This window comes from Rhinolophus ferrumequinum (genome assembly GCF_004115265.2).
Source record: "Rhinolophus ferrumequinum isolate MPI-CBG mRhiFer1 chromosome 5 unlocalized genomic scaffold, mRhiFer1_v1.p scaffold_110_arrow_ctg1, whole genome shotgun sequence".
NCBI lineage: Eukaryota > Metazoa > Chordata > Mammalia > Chiroptera > Rhinolophidae > Rhinolophus > Rhinolophus ferrumequinum.
Genome location: NW_022680355.1, coordinates 6,494,434 through 6,502,010, shown reverse-complemented (window position 1 = coordinate 6,502,010; position 7,577 = coordinate 6,494,434). Strand labels below are relative to the sequence as shown.

Here is a 7,577-nt window from a genome sequence, read left to right as displayed (position 1 = left end):
AAACTTTCCCTAACTCCCAACCAGATTAAGATTGTTATATTTTTGAATATATATTTTTGAATATATCCTTCAGAACATGGTGTGATTATACTATATGTATTTCCCCCCACATAACAATATACTGTAAGTGTCTTTTAAAAAAAATTGTACTGTGAATTATTTCAGATATATATAGAGAAAAATACAAGGAACTCTTGCATATCCATCACTGGTTTTATGAATTTTAATAGGCCATATACTGGATATCTTCTGCTTATGACTCCAGATTCATTCCTTCCCCTTCTGTAGTCTGCAGAATGGCCCAGAAGGCTGGCTAGTATGCACTGATCCACCGCCATGCTCTCTGGTTTGGCCCATCAGAGGAACCAGCAGGAGGAGATTGAAGGGTGGAGGTGAGGGAGGTCAAGGCATTTATTCCTTCCACTCTCTAGCTCCATTCCTGCCAGGTTACTGCTTGTTGGCTGAATCCTTTTACTGAAGACCCTGGTTCCTATATGATAGCTGTCTCCACACAGCTGCTCTCTCTCTGGATTCTGATAACCAATTCATGCCTAGGGTTGAAAAGCTTTCTGCTGTGATTAGCCACTGGATACTGTTCTATCCCTTGTCCCTTTCCTCAAATGCTATCTACAGCTGCTAGGGGCCCAATTATGTTCCCCACCCCAAATTCATATGTTGACATCCTAATCCCTAACACCTCAAAGTGTGACCTGATTTGGAAACAGGATCTTTACAGAGGGAATCAAGTTAAAATGAGGTCATTAAGGTGGGCCCCAATCCAATAACTACTGACCTTCTAAAAGGGACCCATTTGGACACAGAGACAGACACATAGGGGGAAGACGAAGAAAGGCACAGGGAGAAGACGCACATCGACAAGCTAAGGAGAGAGGCCTGGGACACATCCTACCCTCACACTCCTCAGAAGAAATTAACCCTGCCAACACCTTGATTTTGGGCTTCCAGCCCCCAGAACTGTATGACAATAAAATTCTGTTGTTTAAGCCACCCAGTCTGTGGTACTTTTTAATGGCAATCAAGGCAAACTAATACAGCTTTATAAGTAGTTCCTTCATTTAACAATATTTAATCATGCAGTTTGAGTGTGATATCTGTTTGTTGTTGGAACCAAAATTGATTTAGATCTATCAGACTTTCTATGCCTTGTCTCAGACTTTTTTTTCTGTTAAGAAATTGCACACTGCAGATTTACGAACCACTTTCTTGTCAATTCTTGTTTGCACAACACACTCTGAACATATTTGGAAGTGCGATCTACTGTATTCCTCTAACAGACCATGTTTAGGCTATTTCTCCCCACAGGGAAGTAGGACTCCTCTGGAGCTGTCTGTCCCTCCAGGATGTTATGGCTCATTGGTCCCTTTGACCAAATCATCCATGGAATCACCTGGTAACAGTGCTACTTCTGTATACATGAATGTTTTAATCACCTCCCAAATTAGACCAGTGAGCATTGTTGTCTTACTGACAACCAACACATCTGTTTTGTGAAAATCTCTTTTAGTGTAAAAAGGCAACATGTTTGTTTTAGCATCTCATCTCGTGCCTTTTTATTTCCAAATTGCTATTTCTTTATTTGTTCCCAGTAATTCATAAAATCCATTTTTTAAGTAAAGAATAGCATTAAGGAAGAGGAAACTTTTTGTGTTCCTGATTTTCCCCCCATACATTTTGTTTTATTTATAGACTAAACACTAATTATGTTCCTGACTTTTAAAAAGGGAACAAAGACATAAAAAACTTTTTACTGGAAATAGTTTATTAAAAAATAATAAAAGCCTTCTTTGCCAAGTTAAATCATAACAATGTGAAAAGTAGTGAAATCAAGTTTCATACTCATTTGCCTATCTTGGATAATTAGCAAAGCAGGTATTTCAAACAGAATTAAATGAAGAAGAATGAACAATTTAGGAAAAAAGAAATTTAACAGCCTGGTGGAAAATATAACTAGAAATTGAAAATTCAATCCATATTCCATTTTGAGCTACTGAATGTGATTTGACTCTATGGAAGAGCAGCCTGGTATATCCTGCCTACCACCCGTCATCTTAAAACATGGCACTCAAAGCAATGCTTACCATTTAGGCTAGTATTTCACTGTGGCTTTCAAGATAATATGCTGTCCATTTTTAAATAACATTTAACAAGTTCATCTCCCTTTGACTGAGCACTTACAGCAAAATTATTAGTGCTTATGGCTTACTGCAGACAGTATTTATGCTGCTTTCCAGAAGCCACTTTTATCTGTTGAGAAAAAAAGAAAAATCCCACTGTAGGATTTCCAACCTTTTAGGCTAACATCTGACTCTATTAGCTCCTAAAGAGAAGAACCATAAATAATCTTCCCATTTTACATTCTATGCTTTTAGTTAGAGCATTAATCATAGACGTTTTTTTTCTTTGCCTCGTGAGAAAAACCAGTCTTATAGCTTGAAATTTGGTTTCCAAAATATGGTTTTCAGGGTAGGCAGGAGTAGGGGTTGGATATAGAAAGAAGAGAATCTTTGTTGGGCTTTATGGATAAAAACTTGGGGAAGAAATGGGCTTTTTTTCTGTCCAGGGCCAGATAATACCTCAGTGATCTCCCTGGTAATAAATTTGGGGGGAGAGGAGTCATATTAACTCTTTCATGTCAGAAGGATGCTGTTTATCCATCAGAGTAGCAATGCACTTGAGCCATCCTGTGGACCTGAGCAGCTGATGTGACTTCCCAAGAGCTTAGTGTTTAAAGCCAGTGTGTGTGTGGGGTAACGTTAGAATAAGATTAAGGCTGATTAACCGCGTTTCATTTTACATGGGCTTTCTCTGAAATTCACATGCATATAATTGAATTATTATCATTACTTTTCTTGTCATTGAAGTGACAGGTATTCTTGGTATATTTAATTCAGTAAATAGACATTTTCTTTTTCTTACGAGGTGATCATGGCAGAGCAGTTTATAACACAGTTTTTGATCTCTCTCTCTCTCTCTCTCTCTCTCTCTCTCTCTCTCTCTCTCTCTCTCTCTCTCTCCCCAAAAGGCACTACATCATCTTTAGGAATTAGCATGGCAGGGCTTGATGGTGCCAGTTCTGGTTCAACCATTAATTCTCTATGTCATTTGCTTCTTGAACGAGGTTTATGTAGGTCAGTAACTCATTTCTGAGACTTAAAAACTGCTTGTTTGATTTCACTTTTGCCTACTGACAAAATTTGCCTTTTAATTTTGTTAATGCTTCCATACGATTTCTGATTTGACTTAGGTTAGCTTAGACTTTCGAGGAACAATTTCAATTGACTTAGGTTAATAGCAGTAATAGCTTACTAAATGGCAATGTTATTAATTCTTAAATATATAGCTGGTGTTAAAGTCTCCAATTTTTATAATAGCTGTAGGTGGGAATAAAATGACAAAACTACCACATACAAAGTTTCCTACACTTCTCAAAATTGTTTTGAAATAACCAAACAATATATCAGATTTTCTTTTTACTTTCGTGACTCTTGAAGAACTTTAACACGCTGTTTAAACTTCAGTATCTTTTTAAATCTCCATTTAACTGCTATTTTCACCATTTAGCTGCTCTTCTCTCATCATTTAAATATTATTGTCCCCAAGAAACTCAATTTAATTGATAAGTTCGAAAAAACATTCTTTTGCGTTGAGGAATAATTTATTTTTTTCTTTTCTGATAATGTAAACTAGTGATTCCCAATTTTTCTCCTTGCCTTGATTTCTTGGGTACTTAGAACAAAATGTTGTTCTCAATTCTTAGAAACATATTTTCTTCTTTCTTTTTCCTTGATCCTGATTTCCTTTCTTTATGGTTTAAAACTTTATTATAGATATCTTAGGTATTCAAATTATTTTGAGAACATATTGGGTTATGTATAAAACCTTTTCTATAAATAATTATGCATTTTTTCAAAATCAGTCAATCAACAAGTATTTATTGAGCAAATGCAATGTTGAAAAAACTGTATTTAATGATCTGGGGAATAACTCACTTCTCTAATGCTTTGGTAGAAAGTTCCCTGACATGTGGACATAACAGGGAAGAGACTGGGAAATATTGAAAAGTTAATGTTGCCTGTCAGATTAATGGGATAAGGACTCAAGATGAAAATTAAGTTAAGGTATAGGAAATAAAGGAAGTTATATTTCTTAATTGCCTGAGAACGTACGTTAAGATTTGTGCCTGCTATATATATAGAATCCAATAATGTCAGTGCCAGAAGAGGGGACTATAAAGGTCAAATTGTCCCATATCCTCATTCTGTACTGATTCCCCGTATTGGGGTTCAAGATACACTACCCCAAAATATTGAATATTTTAAGCTGAAGGAATTTGAGAAATGGCCGATGCAGGAAGAATTTTTTGACCTCCCTTGTCTTCCCTGAAGCAGGTTATGAGACCCATGTCTGAGAGTTGACCTCTCTACATCCAGAGAAAAGAAATATCCTTATCTCTGAAGACAGAAGGACCATGAGAAGAATTAAAAAAAAAATAGTTTCAGGTGTATAAAACAATGTAATCGTTAGACATTTACACCCCTCAGAAAGTAATAAGCTCCCTCCCCCAACCTATTACCCCTTTGACATCCTATATAGCTGTTACAATTCCATTGACTATACAATTATATAGTCATAAGAGGAATTTGAACAAACAGCCTTGCTAGGCTTTTCCCAGTTAACGACCCTTAGCTCACATCCTATTGTCCTATCATGTTTTCCCACAACTTTCCATTCTTCTTCAAACCTAATATAGAAATGCTCATGCTTAACCACTTCTCTGGATCTTCATTTACTTATGAAGGCTCCCATGTCACATAAAACTCACATTAAATAGATTTGTATGCTTTGCTCTTATTAATCTGTCTTTTGTTGGTCCAATTTACAGGGTCCCAGCCAGAGAACCTATTATGGGGAAAGGAGAGATTTTTCTTTCCCTACGCTACCTCTCAGACATTTTAAACTCTGTTTTAAGTCATTTTACTAAAACAAGTTCTTGGGGATAAATGATCACCCTTGTCCTATCTGCTGACTTGTCCTCCTGGTGGTTTATTTCCTGGAGTGGTTTCTGATTTTTTATTATAAAGTCATCTTTATCAGGGGTTGTTTTGTTTTCTATGAAGTCTCTTGGATGCTAGATTGTTTTTACTGGAATAAGCATATAGTTTGAAATCAATCAGGATTTGGTTCTGACTTCAGGATTTCCACTTCTGATTCTGTATATTTGGACTAACTCTTTGACCTTCTTAAACCTCAAGTATTTTATCTTAGGTGTCTCATCAGCAAAATGGGGATTACTCTGAATTGTTTCTGTGAGAATTAAATAAGGTACCTGGCATCAGTATACTCAACAAATGGTACTTATTACTTGGATAAATACTCATAAGTGGTGAGTGTCAATATTGAGCAAAATTTAAAATGTCATATTCTCAAAGGATCATCCTTGACCCATAATCTAAATTAGGTTCCCCTCTTAACGTTCTTTCATAAGGCTCTGTATTTTCCCTTTATAGTAGTTGCTGCTGTTGGTAACCATGCATTTATTGTTTCCTTGACTGTTTGACAAAGCAGTTGCAAACTCAGTGCTGAGTGAGGGAGATTGTGTGAGAAGGGAGAACACCATGTCTCTGACCAGGGCAGCTCCTGCTTGGATCTGCCAGTTGTTCTTTTGAAGAAGCAAGGGACTCAGTGCTATCGGATTTTCCAATTTTTCATATAACCCCGAACTCTGACTTTTTATGAGAAATGTCCTGGTTTTAAAATGGAAGGAAATAATTCAGTTTAAAAAGACAATGTGGGCCAAACAAAAATTCATTTGTAGGTCATAATAGATCTGAAAGCTGCCAGTTTAGATCTCTGGTTTATATCTGTCACCATAACTAGACTGTTATGTTCACTACTATGTGTGCAGTGTCTGGTACAGCAGAGGCACATAGTAGGCACTGAATATTTGTTGAAAGAAAGAGAAAGAAGGAAGGAAGAAAGAAGAAAAAAAGAAGGAAAGAATAAAGGACTGCAACTGGTTTTCTTTTTTCTCTCTGCAAAGAATAATATTGGAAAAATTGTTAATATTGACAATATTAGATGGTTTGAGTAAGTAGATGGATTTCATATTTAAGAGTTCTAAGTGAGTTAATATAAACTAAGAAAAAAAAGCGTTCACTGATTCTCTGTATAATTTTCAGGGAAAAAACAGAATTATAAATTTTGTTGCTTCTATAACCAAATGTTAATAAAATAAAAATGTTTTGATTACCTCGGAAGCAAAATTTGCAATGTGTAAGTATTGTATTGAACAGACTGTTGGTTGCCTATTGTCAAATCATTTTTTGTTTGCTGGGAAATAGAATTTAATCTCTGACCTCAAGTTTTATTGTGTAATGAGCTCACCAAATACATTTGAACTGTGGATTTCCATGGTAGTATGATTTGTGTACTGACTTGAACTCTGGAAGTCATTGCAGCTGTCATTTAGTGAAAAAGAGGAAAAAGAGGCTTTGGGGAGCTTAGATTTCTAGAGCCAATGGGAGGGGGAAAACTTCAAATGCTAGATTATTTAGAGACTGTTTAAATTGAAGTGACTATCTTTGACATATTTGTAAATTTAAGGATTCCTAGAGATTTGTCTTTGGGGACACAAAATATGCATCACTAACTACAGTGGTCTGGCTGGTCAGATTACTGAATTGCAAAGTTGAAGAGCAACAAATGTTCCTAATAGATACTTATTATGTATACTGTACTGCTTCAGGCACTATGGACCCAGAAAATAAGTATTGGAAGAGGGGGCCATCGCTGTACTCAAGGAGTTTACTGCCTGGTCGGGGAGACAAAACCAATAATTGGGGAAAGGTAAAAGACTCTACGATTAAGGGCTAAGACATGTGTTACACTATAAGTGTAACAAGAAATCAGCTGGAGAAAGTCACAGGAGGCTTCCTAGATCAGTTAAGACTTCAGCTTGAGCTTCAGGAAAGTATCATTATGTTGTAGAGAAGAAAAGAATATACATCACTAGCATGGTCCTCTCTGCTTTTGAGAGTATGTTAATTTCTGTCTTCTGCTTTTCTAAAACAGAAATTGTTTCTTTGTCTACTATCAATTTACATATATATATATATATATATATAAATATACATTTTAAAAATTTTATTGGGGAATATTGGGGAACAGTGTGTTTCTCCAGGGCCCATCGGCTCCAAATCATTGTCCTTCAATCTAGTTGTGGAGGGCGCAGCTCAGCTCTAAGTCCAGTTGCTGTTTTCAATCTTTAGTTGCAGGGGTGCAGTCCACCATCCCGTGTGGGAATTGAACCGGCAACCTTGTTGAGAGCTTGCGCTGTAACAAACTGAGCCATCCAGCCATCCCTCTGGCAGCTCAGCAGCAGCCTGTTGTCTTCAGTCTAGTTGTGGAGGGTGCAGCTCACTGGTTCATGGGGGAATTGAACCAGCAACCCTGTTGTTCAGAGCGCTCCTCAATTTACAAATTTAAACTATTTTTCTATAATTCCCTTATTTAACCAGTCAACAAGTCTTATGGTTTCTTCACTCAGATTGGGTTTC

General features: G+C 36.6%; 1 pseudogene; it reads left to right on the top strand.

Moving 5' to 3' along the window:
• Positions 1 to 336: 336 nt before the first annotated feature.
• Positions 337 to 7,577, top strand: part of LOC117019113 (60S ribosomal protein L29-like) — a 42,919-nt pseudogene continuing 35,678 nt past the window's right edge.